The sequence below is a fragment of the Oryctolagus cuniculus genome, chromosome 7 (genome assembly GCF_964237555.1).
Source record: "Oryctolagus cuniculus chromosome 7, mOryCun1.1, whole genome shotgun sequence".
Classification (NCBI taxonomy): Eukaryota; Metazoa; Chordata; class Mammalia; order Lagomorpha; family Leporidae; genus Oryctolagus; species Oryctolagus cuniculus.
Genome location: NC_091438.1, coordinates 125,092,448 through 125,114,793, shown reverse-complemented (window position 1 = coordinate 125,114,793; position 22,346 = coordinate 125,092,448). Strand labels below are relative to the sequence as shown.

The 22,346-nt window shown below is 58.1% G+C and overlaps 1 protein-coding gene across 3 annotated transcripts in view; it reads right to left on the bottom strand.

The window, feature by feature from the left end:
* TRABD2B (TraB domain containing 2B) overlaps positions 1–22,346 on the bottom strand; it is a 206,887-nt gene that overhangs the window by 35,933 nt on the left and 148,608 nt on the right. The window lies entirely within an intron of this gene.

Sequence of the window (22,346 nt, the reverse complement as noted above, 5' to 3'; positions counted from 1 at the left end):
ACTGGTAACGCACTGGCATGTCAGTGTGGTTGGGAGTAATGGGGGGGATTCTTTTTATTACAGTGCTTAGAAGTGTCCTAGAGGGGCTGGCATTGTGATGTGGTTAAGCCACTGCCTGAGACACTGACATCCCATATGCACGCTGGTTCAAATTCAGGTTCAAGTCTACTTCCCATCTGGCTCCCTGCTAATGCACCTAGGAAAGCAGCAGATGATGGTCCAAGTCCTTGGGCCCCTGTCACCCATGCAGGAACCTTGGATGGATTTCTAGGCTCCTGGCTTCATCCTGGTCCAGGCTTGGCTGTTGGCAGCCACTCGGAGGGAGTGAGCTAGTGGCTGAATGATCTCTCCCTCTCCTCTATGTAACTCTGCCTTTCAAATAAATAGATCTTAAAAGAAAAAAAAAATGAAGTGTCCTAGAACAAGCATGGACTCACTTTGTAATCAGGAGCGCTGCAGACAAAGCAAAACAAACTCAGGAACAGAAACAAACAAAAAGCCCAGGCAGCAGTCAGGGCCCCCTCCCGAGGCAGCCTCTCTGGAAGCCCTCCTCTCCCAGGGCAGGGCCTGAAGCCCTGCGATCCCACAGCCAGACCCATGCTGCCCTCTGGGCCACTGAGCCTGGCTCCTGGGGGCACAGCTGTGCCCAGCCATCCCCGCTGGCGGGCAGGACGATTTGGCATGCCATGATAAAAGGCCAGGTGCCCGGGGCCACACCCTGGAATCAGAGTCCTTGCATTTTTATGGGGCTCCTGGGGCATTTCCTAAGCAGCCTGCCTGTGCCTGGCCCTGGAGGGAGGATGGCGGCTGTCATGGACACAGCCTTCCTAGGAACAAGATCCCAAAAAGGCAGCCTGCCCAGCACTAGCTGGAGAAACTGAGCCCCGCGGAAGGGAGGGGCCTTGCCCAGTGCACACACAGCTGCAGGTAGAATCGCTTTATGGGGCAAGCATTCCGGACTCCTCTGGCCAGCAAGGAAGGAGGAGGTGCTCAGAACCAGGGTTACTGAGTCTGTAGTAGACCTGTGCGTCATTGTGCACAGCCGTGTGTCCCCGGGCGCAGCCCACGCCTGCAGTCCTCAGGCCCTGCTCATTTGTTTCCCACAGTGCCTTGGGCAGCAGGCCCCCAGCCCCTTGGCTCAACCCATTGGTCTCTCACTGGGTTCACTGCCACAGTGCCCCCCTGCAACCTCCCGTCTCCCAACCGGCCCATCTCCTTCTGCCACAGCCCTCTCTGAGACACACAAATGAGATGGCCCCCCACTTTCTGATTTTGCTCGCACTTTCGTGGGGCCCTGCCGCCTGCAGGTTCAAGGGCGAGTTCATCAGTAGAACCTGACCACCACCTGGACTTTGCTGTCAGCAACCTCCTTGCCCACATGATCCTCATGCCGCTACACACTCCAGCGCTCAGCATCCCCCCAGCACAGCAGCTCCTGCCTCTGTGCCTCTGTGCGTGCTGCTCCTCACCCATGGGAATCCTGCCCCCGGCGTCTTCCTCTTCACACTCAGGCCGGGCCAGCCCGTGAAACCGCCCAGGCTGCTGCCTTCTCCATGATGGCGGACTGACCAAAGGATGACCCCCAATTTAACCTTCCCCTTGATTCGCGCCCTTTGCCATGAACTTTGTAGCTCCTGCCCGCTGACGCGGGGCTTGCTTCAGCCTATGGGATGTCAGCAACCATCACAAGGCCTGGAAAGCAAATGGGTGCTGCTGCCGCCGCTACTCCGTGCACCTCCGCCCGCGCGCTGAGAACAGCCCAGGCTAGCCTGCTGGAGGAGGCAGACATGCAGGGCTGCCTCGCCCAGCCAAGGCCTTCCTAGGCCAGCCTCCAGCCAGCTGGCTCCCAGCCATGTGAGTGAGCCCAGCCAAGATCGGCAGAGCATTCCTGCAACTGGGCCCGGGGACAGCAGCAGTGAAGGCTACTGCTATTGTAACGCAGCATCATAGTGGCGACAGGCAAGTGACACCACGCTTCCTCCCAGCGTGGTGAGAACAGCCCAATGTCTTTGCTGCTTAGCTGCCTACCTCAGTAGGCTGTGAGCTTCTAGAAGACCCAGAGGGCACCTTCATTCTGAATCTGCAGCACACGGCACAGTGCCCCATAAAAAAGAGGGTGGCACTTTACCCTATCTTCATCACTATGATATCCGCCGTGCTCACTTCACACTCCGAGGATGCCCCACGAGCCCTGGAACTCCAGCCCTCTGCGTGTGTTTTGGGGCACGCCACTGCCACATGGCAGCAACCACTAGGGTCCGGAAACACACAATCTGAACAACGCAAGCTCAGGCCATAGACATACACACACAGCTTGGTCGAAACACTGACACAGGCAGCAGGGCCACGCGTGTGCTCCAGGACTACCAAGCTGCTCCCCTTCCCGAGCTGGCTGGAGATGAGGTCACACCCCCAGCCCCACCTCTGGACTTTCTCCAGGCCTCTAGGCTCTGGCTGCCACCACTGAAATCCGATCTGTAGCCATTTGGCTCAGGGTGTCGATGGCAGCGCCGTGGCTGGGGATGGATTGCAGGAGGCAGTGGCCCTGTTGCTGTGGACATTGCCAAGGCAACAGCCACTTCCTCCCACCCGGCACATGCCTGGGATGAAAGTATCCGTAACGAGCTGATCCCCGCTCTGCCCCTGGGGGCCCTGGGACATGAGGACTTCCCGTGACCACACCCGTCCGCGGTGCACACCTGCCCCACTGCTTCTCAGAGTCAGCTGGGCCAAGGCCCCATCTGACCCGTGGTGATGTCATTGGCTTGGACGGCCTGACGACCTGGCTGTGGCGCAGAGGCTCCCTTGGACCTTGCTTGAGTCCTGGAGTGGCTTCTGCAGTGGTGAGAGCCCCGGGGAGCCGGGAGGCCATCGAGTGAATGAAGTGTGTTACAGTCCATCAGGTGGGCAGTGCAGCCCAGGCACAGAGGGAGTGTGGGGCTGAGTATTCCTTAACTGCAATACAGAGGAGAGCAGACCAGTCCTTCTGGGCTTGGAGCTAGACGAGCCCCGAGAAGTCATGTGCGCAGGGGAGCTTCAAACCTTTCTTAGCCATGGAATCTTTTTGCTGTTTTGTTATTGTTTCCCAAAGGAACCTTGCTTGGAACTCAGAATGTGCAGCAGTAAAAATGGAAACTTCCCTGGCTGATGTAAGGGAGGCAGGTTGCAGCCTGAAGTCCTGCTGGCTCAACGCCCCCCTGGGCAGGGACTCCCCAGGCCTCCCCGTGGAGCCCACAGGTACCTGGAGCCCAGTTAGAGAACCACGGATCTCACCCTGTACCCTCAATCATACAACAGAGGAGAGCAGGCAGGTGGAATGGGGCTTTTTGACCACACGGTGTTAGGGGCAGGGCAGGCTCAACCTCAAGTCTCTTTACTGTCGGCCCTGGGACCCTTTGCAGTGCCCTGGGCCACAAGTCCGAGGCTGGATTCCCTGAAGACCACCTGCATCCACACCCTTGTTCTCTCTGGGGCCGTGGGACACAGCCAGACATCACCAGGGAGGATTTGCTGTTGATATATCACAGACAGAAAGCAGAGGCCAGGTGCCAGGGGTGTCTCCGATGGAGGCCACAGGGCTCTCGGAGGGTCTGGTCCTTCCCTGGGTCCCCAAATCCTCCCTGCTCCTGCTGCTCTACTGAACCTCCAGGTCTTCCATGAAGGGTGCTCGCTGATCCTGCATCATAGGCTCTCCCCCCACACCTCCGGCCTTGGAGCCACCCTTTGTGATTCATAAAGAAGTCTTGTTTATAAAGATCTTTGTTTATGGAGCACTTACTACGTGGCAGGCACTTTCTAAGCTCACGGTGACGTCTTTAACCTTTACAGAAGCGCTGAGGCAAGTCCATGGTCAGCCCCACTTCACAGAGTTAAAAACCAAAAAGCTGCAGGAAAGACAGTCAGAACCTTGCCAAGGTAACAAGGCGGAGAGGGGTGGAAGCGGCATTGGGTTCCTCTCTGAAACCCGACCCCTAGTTCAGCACGGCTCACCAGGGCCTCCTCCTGTTCTTCCTGGGAGCCAGCCAGCAGGGACCCTGTCCCTGTTCCTAGAGGGGGTGGGGGTGACAGGCCAGAGGCCACAGGACTGCTGAAGGCCAGAGGTGCACATGCAAGGACAGCAGTCTGGCTGCAGCCAGTTCTCGCCAGGACGTCAAAGCCATGCGGGCTCCTTCACAGGCACTGTGGGTGCTCCCGACTAATGAGGGAGCCACACTCAGCCGTCCGTCCGTGCGGCACACACCCACTTTCAGCTGCTTCTCCGTGGGGATCCGAGATGGGCGGAGCAACTGGGCATGCTGTCCACCTGCACGCAGCTCCTCCTGGAGGCAGCGAGGCCGGCATTGCAGCCAGGGCGGTCAGTGTCACCAAGGGCTGGCCCTGACCTCTGCCACCCCCTCTGTTGCCTGGAATTCCCAGGCTAGTGCTGCTTGGACTCCCAGGCCCCTAAGCTTTCTGCTCCTGGCCACCTTGGAATAAGAAACCTTGCATGCAAGTCGGCCCTCGCTAGGATAATGTTTATGATGAGGCTCTGACATGGAATAACAAACACTGCTGGGGGCAAGAGCTGCCTTGCTGCCCCTGGCTGGCTGGTGGGAGGTGCAGCCACCTCACCCCCCCACCAACTGTGGCCAGGGCCTCTGCTGAGTGTGGGTCTGGAAGTTAAACCCGTCTTTAAACCCCAAGCCCCAGGGCCGGCATGGGGCGGCACGAGGCAGGCGCCAGGGGTGGGGAGCAGGGTGGGGGAGGCTTGCCCTTGCAGGGCAGTCCAGGAAACAGCTCCCGAGGCCTGGCCCAGCACTGTCATTGTGAGGGGAAGGCAGCCGGAGCAGGAGGGAGGTTGAGAACTAGGGCCCCTCAGGCCAGGTCTGGCTCTCAGGTGGGGGATGTGAGGTGAACCCATGACCACTGGCAAGGCCCCTGAAGCCCGGGAGAATCAGAGTAAGGGTGGGCATGGTAGGTGCTGCGGAAAGACAGACACAAAGCACCCCTTGCAGAGTCCACCTGCTGGAGGGTCAACAGAGGATCAACAAAACCATCAGCAGACTCCCGACACAGGCGCATCATGGCCGCAACAATGGCTCCATTGAAGGGAAAGCTGAGACGGCCTCAGGCCACGGGGGATTCCTCGTGCCTCTGAGTCAACACACAAAGAAAGCAGTTACTGTGCAGCCCGTGACCCGTCCTGACTAGCAGAGAGGCTGGACTGCCGCCCCACAGAGAGGGGAGGAAGAGCGGGGAACGCAGGAGACCCTCACGAGGTTGCTGGTGGTACCCTGCCCTATGATCAAGGCCAGTAGAAAAGGACGGCCCCCACGCCGGCAGGACCCTGGCGGCCCAGACCCTTTGGGGGTAAAGGCTTAGGTCACCTGCCAGGTTAGCAACCATGACCAGGGGCCGCGTTGTGATGCAGTGGGTTATGCTGCTGCCTGCAGTGCAGGCATCCCATATGGGTGCCAGTTCGAGTCCCAGCTGCTCCACTTCCAACCCAGCCCGCTGCTAATGCATCTGGGAAAGCAGAAGATGGCCCAAGTCCTTGGGACCCTGTACCCACCTGGGAGACCAGAATGAAGCTCCAGGCTCCTGGCTTCAGCTTGGCCCACCCCAGTTGCTGCAGCCATTTGGGGAATGAACCAGCAGAAGGAAGATCTCTCTCTGTGTCTCTCCCCCTCTCTGTGTAACTCTACCTTTTAAATAAGTAAATACATACATAAATATTTACAAAAGCAGAAGCATGCCTAGCTGAGGTACAGGCTGAAGGCAAAGGGGAACAGGGAACAGATACGAGAAGGTAGTAATGGGCCCCAGCTCCAACCACGTGATCAGGCACAGAATCAAGAGGTTTCCTTGTACTTGTTCTATGTTTGTGAGTGTATGTGTGTCTATCTCAAACACCTTTGCTTTCTTCCCTCTCTTAACCACTCATCCTGTAACAGAACATTCATTGACTGCTTTTTAAAGATTTATTTGTTTACTTGAAAGCAGAGTGACAGAGAGAGAAAAGGGGGGAGGCAGAGAGAGATTGATTTTCCATCTGCAAGTTCATTCCCCAAATGGCTACAATGGCCGGGGCTAAACCATGTGGAATCCAGGAGCCTGGAACTCCAACTGGGTCTCCCATGTGGGTGCAGGGGCCCAAGGACTTGGGCCATCTTCCACTGCTTTCCCAGGTGCATTAGCAGGAAGCTGGATCGGAAGTGGAGCAGCAGGGACTCAAATCAATTTTCTGATGAGAGATGCTGGCTTTATAAGCGGTGGCTTAACCGCTGCACCACAACACCAGCCTGCTATTGACCCTGCATGATAGCACTTATGTATGGTTAGTGCACATCACAGTAATTAAGTTACAGGATATCAAGGGAGCAGGAAACATCACCAAGGACTTGATATTCTCTTCTGGGCGAAAGTTCATTCATGTATTAGTGCTTTTCCGGTTGGACATAAGACAGCAGCCTCATGGAGGGCGTGCTGTGACTTGCTGCCATCTTCATTTGGAGACTAAGTGTGGATTAGGAAGAAGCACATGGGGGCTTGAAAAGGAGTGGGCTTGTGAGGGTTTATTTTACGGGCCAACTTGGCCAAGTCAAAGTACGCACATATTTGGTCAGACATTTTTCCAGATGTTTCTGCCAAGGTATTTTTTAAAATAGATTGACATTTAAATCAGTAGACTTTGAGTAAAGCAAATTACTCTCCATAATGTGGGTGGGACTCATCCAATTAGCAATGGGAGAAGTCTGATCTCCTTCAAAGAAGGAGAATTCTGCCAGCAGACTGCCCCTGCGCTTGAGCTGCAGCATTGATTCCCTCCTGGATTTCCAGCCTGTGACCTACCCTGCAGGCTTTGGACTTGCCGGCCTTGCAATGAATCCATCCGCATCTCTACACACGAACCTTTAGACAGATGCATACGTTCCCTTGGTTCTTTTTGTCTGGAGAACTACTAGAGTAGGTGCTGCAGGAAAGGGGACAGAGAGCGCTCAAGGAAGGGGGATCAGCAGATGCAAAGGCCCTGCACACAAGCAAGCAGATGCAGAGGCCAGGGCGCCGGGAGCTGTGTAAACAGGAGAGCAGTGGGCGGTGAAGTCGGAGTTGGGCACGCCCGACCGCAGGCGCCATTGCAGAGGTGCTGGGACGGTACTGCACACCATAATCCTTCCAGATCCGGACTGTTATCCCCAAACGCTGACCAGTGAGGAAGCTGAGGCCTGGAGGAGGGACCTGAACTCAGGTCCAGCTGAGAGGTCCTGGGTTCTTCCTGGTCTCCCGGGCCCGAGTTGCCAAGCTGTGGTCTTCAGCCACAGGTAGGAAGGACAGACATAAACAGACAGGGAGGGGCATGTCCATGGGGCCCAGATTCAGAGCAGTGAGCTGGGCAGGAGGAGGGACGTCAGAGCCTCAGCCGTGGGGCGCCATCATGGCTGACACAGAGGCAAGGAGAGAGGCCAGCTTTGCCAGAGTGACCATGCCCCCTATATGGCCTCCCTGCGGCGTTTCACTCGGGACTCTACCCAGCAGAGCCTCCTGCCCAGCCCAGGAGCACTGTCTCTACCTGGAAGCCTGGAACATTCTCCCACCCCGTCCACACCGTCCCTTGCAGTAGAGGCTCCTTCCTTCAGGGAGACTCCTCTGGGACTAGGCTCTAAGGGGGGGGGGCCCTGGCCAGATCCCCCAAAGCCCGTTACGCTGCCAGGGCAGTGGCACCCGAGGTTGTCCTACTGATCAATGCCGGTCCTTCCTGCCGGAGGGGCTGAGTGCTCCCAGGGCAGCCACTCCCCGGTTTCAGGCTTGGCTGTTCCCGCCATGGCACAGCGCCCGGCATTTCCAGAGGGGAGGCGTGAGCCGCATGGGTAGAAGGCACTGACGGCCGAGAAGCTTGCGAGTCGCTCGCCCCAGGACCTTCATCCTGAGCAGCGCCATGCTAGGACCAGCTCGCAGCTTGCAGCCGAGCCCTGGGCCTGGGCCAGATGGCTCTGTGAGAGCTTGGAGGCGTGGGGGCTGCGCTTCCCAGGCTGTCTCCTCCGGCCCACAGGGACGAAGCCTCAAAGGTTAGAGCCTGCCAGGCTCTGGCAGAAATTTACTTATTTATTTTCCTCGCACCATCGGCGGGCACCAGAGCAGTGCCGACTGCTGCCCGCTTCCTGTTCAGGACTCTGGGGCTCCCAGGCTTCCGGCTCAGAGTCCCGTCTCCGGACCCCGGCTACCAAGCAGCAGGCGTCCAAATAAACACAGGGTTTCCTGGAGCTGGGCCTGGCTTTGTGCGGGTGTGCGGGGTCAGGGATCCAGGTATCATCAGACTCTTCACTATTGCCCTGGGCAAGCTGACTTCCTTCCCTGGGCGCTGGTTTACCCACCAGGAGAAAGGAGCAAATCACACATTCATTGAACAGATACGAGGATTTTTTTTTTTTTGAGCACTTCCGTATCAGATTCCGTACCAGGCCCTGGAGCTACAGCAGGAAACGCATCACCTGAAGATCCCTGCCTTGATGACCGGAAAGACATTGGAGTGAGGGCTGCTACGTAGAAAACCAAGCAGGGCACTGTGTATGTGTGCGAGCACGCATGCGTGTGCACGTGTGCGCATTTAAAATCGTACGCAGGACGATGCCAGGGAAGGTCATGATGAGAAGCGACACTGCAGGAGACATCTGAAGGAGGTGAGGGAGGGGGCCGGTTGGGTGTCTGAGAGAAGAGTGTATGGGGCAGCGGGAACAGAAAGTGCAAAGGCCCTGAGGCCTGGTTTTGAGGAGCAGGAGGGGCCGGCACGGTGCACAGCAGTGAGCAAGCCGGAGCCAAGAGAGGAGCTCTGAATTGGGCAGGTGCCCCACAGGAAGCAGACGGCTCACTGCCAGTGAAGTGAGTTTCGATGAAGTGACTCCAACGGAAAGAGTGATGGAAGAGTGCTGAGTGATGGGACTGTTTGCAAAGGCACGGGCAGGGGCTGGTGCTTCAGTGAAAAGCAGCCATTGGGGGGGGGGGGCTTTTCTGCTCCTAAACCTTCAGGAGAAGGGAGGGGACCACGGACTTGGATGTGGCCAGAGCCATAGGCTTTGGAGAGGAGTCTGGCTACTGGACCCAGGCCTGGGCCACTGCCAAGGAGAGGGTGGGGCGGGTGGAGGCAAGAAACACCCCAACGTCCTTCCCTTCCGGCCTGCCTGTCCCTGCCAGCCCAGGGCACACAGCAGGGGTGGGAGGGCGCGTCCGGCAGGCGGGGCGTTTCCAGCGCAAGCTGAGAGGTGATGGGGAGGGGGCCAGGTCTGCAGGACCCACTGGACTCAGGAGATCTTTGGCTCCCCCGAGTAAGACAGGAAGGCAGGGGGTGTTTGAGCAGAGGCCCGCGGGGGCAGCTGTGCCAGTCCTAGAGCCGAGGGCGGCGGGGGTGAAGCCAGGAGGTCAGACTGAAGATGAAGCAGCTCTGCCCACCTCACTTCCCGTCGAGCCCCAGGCACAACCCGCAGAACCATGGACTGGGCTTCAGGCACAGCTGTCCCCTGCTGTGTGCGATGCCGGCTGCCTCCTCCACCCGGCCTGCGGCGGGGCTGGCTGAGCCTCTGTTTCCTGGGCGGGCATCGGGAGGCCTGACTCATCTGGCTTTTCTGTCCTTTTCTTTGAATGCTTCGTTTCTCCACCCAAAGACCACCCTTAAAGATCCCAGTGTTCTCTGTCCTTCAAGTCGTGCCAGGAAATGCTCATAAATCCGGAGCCACCCACATGATGACAGCAGTCCTGGGCCTGCAGGGAGGCAGCTAGCTGGGACTGCTGAGCAAGGCCTGCAGGCCAGGGGTCTCCAGGAGAGGAGCTTACGTGGGCTCCGTCCTGTTGGTGTGTGCAGGGGTCCCCTGGTTTTTAGGTCTGGGGACTCCAGAGGCCCGGAGTCCAGTGCTGTCAGCTCCTGCCCAGGCCAGCTGTGAGCCCACGCTCTGGGCACAGTATGCTCCGGAATGAAATGAGAGGCGTGGGAGTACCTTCGGCTCTGGGAGTCCCATTCATCAGGCCCCGTGTCTCAGGACCTGGCCGCCCTCCATCTCACAAGTTCAAGGCCATGGTTCCAGGCACTTTGCATAGGGACACTCATTTATCCCTCATCACAGTCCTGTGGGCCAGCACTATGGATCCCATCTCACAGACAGGAGCCCGAGGGACTGAGAAGTGACGTAGCTGTTTCCCAGTGCTGGGGCTTTGTGCCCAGGGCTGTGGCTCTACCCTGGGCCTGACCCTCTGAGCTTGCCCTGCTTCCTCTCCTTCCGCTGTGAGTTCTCTGTTCCCCGTTCGTGACCACCTCCGAGTCCTGAATGGGACACCCTGTGTATGGGGCAAAGGAACAAATAGCATCCGGAAGTCCCAGAGAATCATCTAGATGCAACCATTCTCTGGTAGAGCTTGGAGCAACTTCAGGGTGATGGAGGAGGCAGGAGAAAGAGGTAAGAATGACACCAAGTGGTCAGCTAATGATAAAAGGAAACTCGGGGCGGGGGTCAGTGCCTGCACCCCGGCCTAGGTGTCGGTGAAGCTGGCACGTGCTTTAAGTTGGGCTGAGGGGGTGCAGAGGGAGGTGTGCCCATGGCACAGGTGGCGGCGTAAAGGTGCGTCAGTCTGACTCTATCCAAGCGGCCCACACGGCCCTTCTCAGCCTGGACCTGGGACAGTACGCACGTCCCCTGGAAGCTGACAGAATGGGTGGGGACCAGAAACGAGCCGACCGAGACCTAGGGAGGGACAATGGTCTCGGTGGGAGGTGATTAGGCGGCGGCCACGGTTAAGTCATCGCCGTGACTGCTGCTCAGCTGCCGCCGCCATTGGTTCCAAGCACATCGCTTTTATTTTTCCTGCTGTCCCAAGCCCTGCCCTGCTGACACAGCTGCTTCGACTTCAAAAGACAAGTCTGTATTTTCATTTGCAAAATCAGTATGAAATTCCTCGAGGGCCTAATTCCTCTGGTCTGACCACACAGCAATTACCCATTTCCAGAGAGGGTGTGGGGGCCTCACAAGTCCCTCGGTGGTGTGCAGACCTCCGCTGTGCTTTGGTCCTGGGCAGGGGCCAGGGAGCTGGATCGGAGCGGGCACCTCCTGGTGGCCCAGGGTGGAAGGAGAGGAGCTGGCTCTGTGAACACCCAGTGCTGCTGGGAGAAACCCTAATGCGCCCCAAGCACGTCTGCTAAGCCATGGTCACCAAGCGTTTCAAACAGCTGCAGAAAGGACAGGGTTCTGGCTTCAAACACGGGGCCTGCACCAGGCCAGCACGGGAAGTTCTTGCTCCAGCTGCTCCAGGGACGTGGTGTGCTGTGTGAATACGAGACAGGCCCTGGGCCTCAGCTTACCCACCTGCCAAGTGGGGAGAATATTCTGTCCTACCTCGTGGGAATCAGCAACCTACAAAGCTTGTACAGCATTATCGCCTTTCCTTAGGATGGACGTACATATGCACGTGTGTGCGCGCACACACGCACACACACACTTTCAGGAACATCTGTTCCCTAGGCACAGCAGGAGGTCCTGGAAGGCTCTCCTGCAGGTGTTCTGAGGGGACCCAGAGTTCAGCACTTAAGGACTGGATCCCTCCCTACTTCGTGGTTCAATAAGCACTAGTGGCCTTGCGCTGGGTGCTGGGGCCACAGATCCAGATCAGTACCCTTTCTGCCCCCGAGGAGTTCACAGCCATGGGTGGGACTGGATAGGAGGACTTGCCACAAGATTAAGCAACACTCATTAAAGCTAGGGCCGCAGGCGGGACAAGGTGGGATGGGAGCTGGGGGGGGGGTGGGGTGACTCTGCAGAGATCCCTGCAGGAGTAGCACCTGCCATGCACAAGAGACAGAAAAGGACTTCCAGGTAGCGTCCACAGCCCATGCAAAGGAACAGTGGCTGGGTGAGCTCAAGGATGGGCCAGGGGCCACGAGAAGCAACGAGAAGCTATGAGAAGCAGTGGGAGCAAGGAGCAGAGGCAGGCACTGAAGCTCAGACTTCCAGTGGGTTATGGGGAGCCACTGAAGGTCCTGAGCAGGGTGACCAGTTGGCCTTCTGAGTTAGAAACTTCCCTCCGGCTGCTACGGGAACAAACAGCCCTGGTGCAGGAGGTGTTACTGGGCCCCAGGGACTTTTGGGACAGCGAGGAAGTGAGGAGCAGCCACCCTCCAACCGAGACTGCCCATCACTGCCCCCTCTCCTTCCTGGATTTGAGGAATCAGAGAAGCTGCTGGATGATGGAGGAGCAGAGCCCGAGTGGCAGGAAGAGAAGGAGACGGGGGGTGGGGTGGGGAAGAGGCGGGGCCCTGTGACACTGACCAAGCACAGCCAAGGATGCTGCTGCCTCACAGACAACTTCTCTTGCTTTTTGCGGGCTTGAAGTCACGGGAGACACTTCTGGCGACAGGATGGGAGCCCTGGAGACTTGGGTGCTGCCGTGAGACTGTCTAGTGAGTGAGAGTCCCGAGATCCCGCCCGGGGCTCTGCAGGGTGCATGGAGCACCGCAGGCTGCAGAGGGCAGCCAGGCAGCCAGGTCGCACAGCGAGCCGGGGGACGCAGCGGGCGGCAGAGGAGGCGGCCGTCTGCTGCACTTGGGCAGCTCAGCTCTCCTGTGCCCCCTTATCCCCTCCTTCCCCCACCACAGAACAGGAACGTGTTTTTAAACCCAAGGCAAAAGACTGTGAAGCTGAAATCCGAGCCTTGGTCTTGGGGAAAGAACACAGAGAAGTGAGACACATTCTGGAAGAGCAAAGACCTGCTCCCACGCAGCCGGGAGAGACTTGGCGCTGCCTGCAGCTTCCCTGATGGGCAGGTCTGACTTGGGAGGGGGCTGCGGCGAGGTGAGGGGAGCAGAGGGGGACCCTCAGAATCGCTGGCTCAAGGGGCTGCTCTGCCTCCAGGATCCATGCCAGGCACAGGGAGGGCAGCTCCAGCCTTACAACTCCTTCTAGAATCTTCTGGGGGAGGCTGAGGCACTCCTCTGCCCTGCTGGTGCAGCCACTGGTTGTGCCGGGTCAGTGGCACGGGTCCTTGCCAACCCCTACTTGTCTGTGGCCCACATCTGGATGCACACCTCCTCTGGGAAGGCCTCCCAGCCTGTGTCGACCCTTGCCCTTGTGAGCCCCTGCAACCAGCAAGCACAGCACAGTCGCGGTGCCAGCCTGTGGCATCAGGGGCTCTAGGAGACGGAGGGCTGCATGAGAACCTGTGTGGGCACTAGAGAGCTGCAGCTGGGCTGGTTCAGGATGGGAGTGTGGGCTGAGCTGTGCGCTACCCCAGCCAGAGAGAGGCTAACCACAGACGAAGGTGCATGCCTATTCCCAGCTGGGAGACTGAGATGAATGTGACTCAGTGACCTGCTTCCTAACACCAGGGGCACCCCCCACGCAGCCCGACCACTCCCCACGGTCCCGTCTTAGACAGGCCTGCCAGGCCCGCTGTGACCTGGCCCCTAACGGTTTATGTCTTCAACCTCACTCACCCTCTGCGCTCTCCCTTTGTCTTCCTCTGGGCTGTTGGGACACACTGCACCCTGGGAGCTTCACCCTGAAGCCCAGGTTCAGGCTGCACTTCCTGTTCCGGGGACTCTGCTCCTACTCAGGGCGCAGTCATTCTAACAAATCACAAAGGAGACCACCGTGTCCCCAGGCTGAGTCCCTTTCTGCCCTGGGAATAGCAACGCTTTTTGGCTCAGCCTCTGCACGACCTCAGGGCCTTGTTAGTCTCCCAGACTCCTCCTGCCCCTCCTGCTCTGTGATTTCACAGATTTGTCGAATGTGTTCTCCGACTGCAGGGCCTTGGCACACATTGGTGTGCCCTTCCCAGCATGCCCCTCTTTCGCCTCAGTGAGGTCTAGGCATGCTGCAGACACTGGCTGAAAACACTCCTGCTCACAGCTCTCCTGCGCCCTGACCCTCTGCCATCTGTCTTCACACATGTATGTAGTCATCTGCTTGCTCAGTGTCTTCTAAGGACTGCAACCACCACTGGCCATCACCTCTGCCTCCCAGGGTCTGCACTGGCAGAAAGCTGGAGTCAGGAGCCTGAGCCGGGACCCAAACCCAGGCACTCTGGTGTGGGATGCAGGTTCTTCACCCATAGGCTAGAAGCCCACGCTGGTGGTTCCCGTTGTTCTCCCCATTTTACCGACCAGCAAAGGACAGGGTGGGTGAGTGACTTGCCTGGGGTCTCCCAGCAAGAGGGTGGTGGGTGCATAAACACAGTGTGGCGATTTTAGCCACATTTCCCTAGCAACTGCTCTGCAGACACAGGGAGGGTGGGCCCCTGATCCAGTCATCCTCAGGGACCCAGCAGCAGTCCAGGAGCTGCCCCTTGCAGTAACCTGCTAAAGTGAAGAAAGCAATGGGGGAATGGATTGGGAAGGAGGAAGAGGTCCTGGGGCAGCCGGCTCCTTTCCTGTTCGGGGCCTCCTGGATGGCCAGAGCCAGCGTTCAGAGCCCGTGGCTGGCGCTGCTGTGGGTACCTTCGCTGGTCCCGAACAGACGTCCCTCCGGAGATCCACCCTGCCTCTCCACAGCGCCCCCTCCTGGCCGGCAACCCGGCCCAGCAGCTCTCAGCCTGGTCTGGGGGCCTGCACCCAGCGGCAGCAAGCCCGGGTGCACGGGTGCGGGGTGGGGGGCTTCAACCCCGGCTCCTCCTCTGCCCCTCTTTGAAGGGGATCAGATTCCCCCACAAACATAACTGAAGGAAAATATAAGAGAGAAAAGGTCTTTGTTCTCCCATTTACAGCGTCAGAAAATATGTAACAAATTAGCCATTTATGAGGCAAGAGAGGGGCGCAGCCAGGCGCGCACGCGGGAACCTTTCGCGGCGGCGCAAGGGGGCGACCCAGGAGGAGTGCGCGGTATAGGTCTGCCACTCCCCGCAGCCGGCACCCACGGCGCGAAGGGCGAAGCCAGGCCCTGGCCCGTCCACGCTGGGCTCTGAGACAGGCTTCCGGAGCGACGGACGGCCCCAAGCAGCTCCAAGCACAAGCCGCGCTTGCAGAGTCGCGGCGCATGCGCTGGGACGCCTCTGCACACTGGGCTCCCAACCCTCGCGATGTGACCTCTGGCCTTTCCTCAGTGGTTCCCCCCACCCCCGCCCCCACCTTTCCTCTCCTTCCCTATCTCTGACGGGAGCGGTTTCTGCAGATATCTCTAAGGTCCGCCTAGGCGCTCAGGACGCCCTAACTCTGGCTTTGGCACCTGGGAAGTGCGCATGACTTTTCTCCCAAACCTTTTCCTTTTGCTCCCATTCCAGCTACAGCATCGGTGTGAAGGCGCTGTGCGTGCGCACAGGGAGGGTGGCTGGCCCGGCGGGAAGGGCCCTCAGCTGGGGCCGGGATGCCCAGGATCACCACCAGGCCGGATGGGAGCAACTGGGCAGGTGCCCCCTAGGGCCGCCGGGCTGGGTGTCTTGACCCAGTTCTGGGTTTGATGGCGTGGTGCTGAGGGCACACGCTGGGCCTCTCACATTCTGTGGCTTTGGTACCTCTTGGTTTGGAGTTTCTGATTCCAGGGTCAGCCCACATGGCTAGGGCCTTGTTTCCCGCGCTTGATGCTGTGGCAGGGCTGGGCCCTTGGCTGGGCGGCGAGTGCTCTGCAGATTCGTCCCTGCCACCAGCCATGGGGACAGGGCTCGACTCCGCTCAGGAGGGCTGCTGGCCTTGGAGAGGGAAGAGGTGGGAGCCCGCGGGCTACGCCTGGCTCGGGTAAGGAATCCCCCGACGAGCGGGGAGCTGGGCTTCTGCGGGAATCTCTCGAGTGTTTGGTCTGCGGTTACAAACACGTCGCCTTCCCGGACTGGATTTTATTTATTTTGATTGGATAACTATTCTTCACAAGGCTGAAACTGAAGCAGCCTGGGGTCCCTGGGACCCTCGCTCAAACTTTGGCCTCACCCACTTTAGCGGGGCAGCTTGGAAGTACTCAGCAGCGAGGAGCCATCAGCCTCATTGTTCCCGGTCCTGGAACTCAGTGGCAGCTGGACTTGTGACTTGCAGCAGGGTCAGCTGGACTTGTGACTCGCAGCAGGGTCAGTTGCCCCTGGGTTTGTCCATGGGGATGGGCTGATAGCTCCTCTGAGGGTGGGTGGTGCCCAGAAGGACTTCCCATTTTGGGAAACAAAGGTGACACCTACCCCTCCCCCATCTCTCAAGTTCAAGGCCACCGCTGCTGACAGTGTGGGTCAATCCTTCACCTAAGTGGCTGGGCCCTGCACGGGTCCTGGGGATGCAGAAGTAGAAGTGGACATAGCTGCTGTCCTCCAGCATGCAGGCCAGGGGCACAGGAGCAGATCCTTGCAGGAAGGGGCAGCTGTGGCTGGGCCCCTTGCCACCAAGCCACAGAGGACCAGTGTGCCGAACTGGCCTTCACTTTCTCCCTGAGGTCCACGTACAACGGCAGCCCCTCCCCACGCACTTGCTCTGCTGTGCCTCTCCGGAGCCTGCATCCACCTGCTATAGCGCCACATTAGCTACTGGTTCACTGTGTTTACTGCTCTTCCCATCATGCCCGCTGGGAGGTAAGGCCTGTCCGAGGGCTGGCATCCTTGTTTGGTCTGTCTGCAGCCCTTGCCACAACAGAGCTCCATAAGTGTAGCATGAACGAGCCACAGTCCTGGGTCCTCCCATGCAAGTTCAATGTTCCCACTCCTCCATCCCTGAGCAGCAGGGGACTGCTAGTGCCTGGGGAAAAGCAGGTGGTGCTGACACGGCCAAGTGCAGTGCTTACAGATAGACAGAGCTCAGACAGCAGGAGCTTCTCGGAGGCCCCACAGCAAAGGAGCCCGTGTTCAGGCTCGGGCTGCACCTATGGAGCTGTCCGATCCCCGGCTGGGCCAGTGAGGGCTTGGCCCACTCCAAGTGTGGTGGGGGCACCAGGAGGGAGCCCCCACAGACAAGGACTGAGCATGTCCAGTGAGCCAGCAGCAGCGGGCAGGACACTTCCCACTTTCCTTGCTTCCCGAGCCGGCCATCCTTCTCGCTGCTCCCCAAACCCCGGGCCCTTTGACTCAGGTGCCCACCCTATTCTGCTGGTCCCAGTTCGTATCCTCTCTCGCCAGGCAGGATTCATGATGATGTTAAATCGACAGATACAGTTCATTGAGAACTTAGAACTGTATGCAGGCACACACACACACACACACACACACACGCAATCTCATTTAAGCTTCCCAATTCCTGCAGATCCGTTATTAACGTTCTGGTTTTTAAGATAACAAAACTAAGGCTCTGAGAGGTTGCACAAGTTGCCAGGTCACACAGGTACTGGCAGGAAGTTTGGACCCTCAGTGATCTTCCCCCCTTCTTGGGCCTGTCCTTGGCTCCCCTGGACAGGTGCCTGTTGGGAGAGCGCCCCTGCCTGGTGTTTTGGTCCCCTCCTCATGGCCTCTCCTTGTAGAAAGTCTGGCCACCCCATGAGCACAGGTTCTCCCCATCTGAGCCGAGAGGGGCTCCTGTGTGTCCCAGCAGCCTGGAGAAGCCCAAGGCTTGTTTTTCACCCAGTGGTGCTGAGTAGGCAGCAGGCTGGGGGCTGTTCTGTGTAAGGCCTTGGGCTCTGGAGCCTGCTAGGGGACAGAGAATCCCATTAGCAGTCACAGACTCTGGCTCGACTTTCCCTGGGCATGCAGGTGGCAATCAGTTCACCTCCTCCATGTGCTCACCTTGGGAGCAGGAAATCCCAGGGCTACCTGAGGAGTGTGTGTGTGTGTGTGTGTGTGTGTGGCGGGGACCATTGGATCCTGACTCAGCTCCAGCACCTGGCTGTGGGAGCAGGGATCAGCCCCAGGCCTGGGGCCTGGAAGGAACCTCTCTGCCTCCGCAGAGCAGAGTCACCTGCCGGTGTCCCTGCCAGGCAAGCACTCGGGGCTGACCACACCTGTGCAGCAGGAGCTCCATGCTGCCAAGTGGATGTCACATCCCTAGACCTCTCCAACAGACAGCATCGTTCACACTGAGATGGGGGGACAGGGACCCCCATCTACGCAGTCCCCTGGCCCTCCAAACTCATGTGTACCCCACGGTCCTGAAAATGCTGGCAGAGATTTGGGGCAGAACCACCTGTGGCAGCCAGTCCTCCTCCAGCATGCGGCCCGGTCACCCGCTGGACACCCCTCATCTGTCATCATCCCTCTTCAAAGCAGCGCTTGCAGACATTTGAGGGAAAAGCGTTCTAAGGAGCAGGAACAATGAGGAGCTGCTGATTAACTCCCAGCCAACCAGAAAATGTAATTAACCTCGCCGCCCGCCCCCGGAGCACTGTGCACTGTGTGTTCCCTTTCTCCTGCACACATTCACACGCACACATACACGTGCCCATGCACACGCTCAGCCACATTCAGACTGCAAAACTCACCACTGAGGCCCCACACAAACCTCCCACCCGGACAGACACCTAGACGCACACAGCCGCCCAGCATGCGTGCACACACGCACAAACCCGCACACTCCTCTAGTGGCCATCCCGAGACCCTTGCCTGATCATTCTGCTCCTCTGGCCTCTCTTGCCCCCCCCCCCCCCACCCAGAGCAGAGCCCATTCCGAGGGTGACCTCTGCACCCCGCTCCCCCGGCCATTTATGAACATTAGAAATGAGGTCACTGCTGGGGTGTTAGTTCTGGGGCAGAGTGCACACAGGGAGCAGGCCCCTGGGCTCTGAGCTGTTTTCATGGGCAGTGAAGGGTGGGGCCTGTGGGGAGCTGGGCTGTGGCGACGAGTCCCGGCTGTGCTGCTTGCTCAGTGCCCTCGGCTGCACCCTTGACCTCTCCTGGGTAGGTGCTCATCGTAAAGTGGGTTTTCTTGGAGGCTTGTGTTACAGGGACACGCACAGTGCTTTTCAGTGGAACCCTTTCACAATGAAATAGGTGCTGTTAACATCCTCCTGGTAAACAGTAGGAAATGAAGGCACACAGACGTTCAACTGCAAAGCACAATGCTCTTCTGTAGCCTTATCCTTTCCCAAGAAGCCTTTGCAGGGGCCAGTGTTGTGGCACAGCAAGTTAAACCACAGCCTGCGATGCTGGCCTCCCAAGTGGGTGCCCATTCAAGCCCCAGCTGCTCCACTTCCGATCTAGCTCCCTGCTAATGCACCTGAGATGGCCGTGGAAGACGGCCCAAGTGCTTGGGCCCCTGTACCCACGTGGGAGACCCGAGTGGAGTTCTGGGCTTCTGGCTTTGGCCCAGCTCAGACCCAGCCCTGGCCGTTGTGGCCATTTAGGGAGTGAATCTGCGGATGGGAGCACTCTCTTTCTCTCTCTCCCTTTCTCCCTGCAACTCTGCCTTCCAAACAAGTAAATCTTCTTTTAAAAACACAAAAACCAAAAAGCCTTTGCATTGTATTGCCAGCAGCTGAGGGCCAGGAGACCAATAATAAGGACACACTTTTTGTGCACCACAGGTGGTGTGCAGGGGAGGCTGTGGCCGCTCTCAGCATGTCACACAAAGGGTTACCCAGGCCACCGGGGCCCCTGGAGCATCTGAGGGCCTCCAGGGTATTTATGCCCAGAAAGCTCCCACCCCAGGACTGATCCCCCCCCCACCTCGAGGGAGGATGGGAGGTGACACTGGTGTGGCCATCAGGACCTGGTGGAACCATCAGTGTGATGGGTCTGTTGTGGGCTAGGCTAGGCCTAATTTCCTATTCCAGGCTCTTGCTTTTTACTTAGAGAAGAATTCTAAGTACAGGCACAAGCACTACATGCAGCATGATAAGGTTTATTTACGGAGTGAGAAGAATACACAGGCTCTTGTGGGTTTTATTTAGGGAGAGTGGGCCAGGAAGAGCAAAGAGGGACTTCCATAGCCTGCTTTCCCTGGGTCCACGAGCGGAGAGAGAAAGCCCCCTCCCTTCACCGAGCTTCTGTGAGCTTCAAAAGGGGAGTGGTTACATAGTACTGCCCCAGGACCCAGGTAAGGACCCAGGGACACCTGATTGACAGGTGGGTTGATAGGATTACAGGGGGGTGTGTGGGGGGATGGGCTGCAGCTCATGAACTATCTGTCTCCCTGACTTCTCCCACATCAGGCTGGTGCTGGTGCTGGTGTTGATGCAGCCCTGGAGAATGCAGGCTCTTGCCTGGAGATCTGGCGCAGGCAGGGAAGGCACAGGGACTGCACACGCCGCTGCACAGGAGCAGCCGGCGGAAGGCCTGCCCGGCCACCACAGCATCAGCACGTTCCCGCAGAGAACGCACTGCAAATCCTGCCCTCCGACCCTGCTGCGCCCAGGGTCCTGCCTGGGGCTGCAGGCGTGGGGGAGAGGGAGAGGCTGTGAGGCAGGCCATGATGGGCTCCGTCCATCACACACAAGCCAGGACAGAAAGGCTGGCTTGGGGCCGAGACTAGAGACTTAGCTGAGGTCGAAGGAGAAATACCTATCTTACTAGGTCAGGGATGGGGAACCTCTCTTTGCCCAGGCCCGTTTGGGTATTTATAACACCATGAGGGCCATGCAAAATTATCAGCTTAAAAGTTAGCCTGCCATAGATTTACTGCTTTTCAAGTGCAGCCTGTGGCAGGGCCAGACCACACGATCTGAGGGCCTCACACAGCCCACGGGCTGGACATTCCCCATCCCCATCCTAGATGAAAAGACAAGGCTACTTTTATCATTGTGTTTGGCTGTGGTCTAACTCATGACATGCAATTTATTTAAACTAAAATATAATTAAGTAATGATATGTCATGTATTTTACACATGTGATTGATTTGAAAAATCTTTTTCTTTCTTTCTTCTTTCTTTCTTTCTTTCTTTCTTTCTTTCTTTCTTTCTTTCTTTCTTTCTTTCTTTCTTTTTTTTTTTTGACAGGCAGAGTTAAAGAGTGAGAGAGAGAGAGAAAGGTCTTCCTTCTGTTGGCTCACCCCCCAAATGGTTGCTAAGGCCAGCACGCTGCGCCGATCCGAAGCCAGGAGCTAGGTGCCTCCTCCTGGTCTCCCATGCGGGTGCAGGGCCCAAGCACTTGGGCCATCCTCCACTGCACTCCTGGGCCACAGCAGAGAGCTGGCCTGGAAGAGGAGCAACCGGGACAGAATCTGGCGCCCCGACCGGGACTAGAACCCGGGGTGCCAGCGCCGCAGGTGGAGGATTAGCCTAGTGAGCCGTGGCACTGGCTGAAAATTCTTTATTTACGATATACAACAGAGAATCTGAGACGTTCCTCCTGAGTCAGAAGGCGTTATGGTGTGAAGACACACAGCTGGGGCAGGTGCTGTGTGGCACAGGGCCAAGCTGTGGCTAGCAACATGTGCGTGCCATGTCAGAGCCCTGGTTGAGTCCTGGCTGCTCTGCTTCCGATCCAGCTCCCTGCTCAGGTGCCTGGGAAAACAGGAGAAGATGGCCCAAGTACCTGGGCTCCTGTCACCCACTTGGGAGATCTGGATGGAGTTCCAGGCTCCTGACTTTGGCCTGGCTCAGCCCAAGCCATTGCAACAATTTGGGTAAAGAACCAGCAGATGGAAGATATTTCTCTCTCTCTCTCTATCTCCCCCACCCCCCTTGTCACTCTGCCTTTCAAATACATAAAATAAATCTTAAAAAAAAAAAGGCACAGCTGAGAATCTGGGCCCTGGTGAAGGGATGCTTCCAGGAATCTGGTGTGTGGAACATGGTGTTCAGGAAGCCAGCCAGGTCCCTGGGTTCTGCTCTGTGCTGACCCTCCTGTGCAGTGACCTTGGGCAAAGCCAGGCAAATCTTGGGTCCCAGTGTCCTGCTCTGCCGCTGGGTCCCAGCTCTGTGCCTGACCACGAAGGGAGGCTGCAGGATGGGAGCAGGAGGCTGCTCCAGGGGGTGCTCCCCAGGCCAGTCTCTGCTTGACCGCTGGTCTGTGCGTGTGTGAGACAGAGGAGGCAGCCAGGGAGTTTCCCTGGCGGGGCCACTGGCTCGGGCTCTGGAAGTACGAATGGGGCAGGGCAAGCTTCGGGCAGCCTGGAGCAGTGCTGGAATTCCCAGACCCAGAGGTGCACTTTTGGCCTCTCTGCGCTGCAGCTGGAGCTCCTGGCTCGGCTGCGCCGGTTACCACCTCTGTCTGTGTGGCCCGTGGCGAGCCTCTTGGTCTCTCTGCGCTGCACACAAGGCCCTGAAGTTGCCAGAACATGACACATTTGGAGTGGGGACAGCCAAGGGAGCTCTGACAGGATTAGGGTTCTGGAAAGATTCCTCTAGAGCCTGCATTTCCCTCTCCTCAGATCCCCAAGGGAACTGGCTCGTCCTGCTTGTGGTAAGGTCAAGGCTGCGGGCAGACTGAGCAGGCACCTGTTAGGAAGGTGGTCACCAGAACAGCCACTTGCCGCTGCTCGAAAAGTGGGGGCTGAGGCCCAGCTGGAGCAGTCCCCAGCCCCCGGGGTCATGATAGGTCTTCCCCCTGTTGGGGGGCAATGGCTG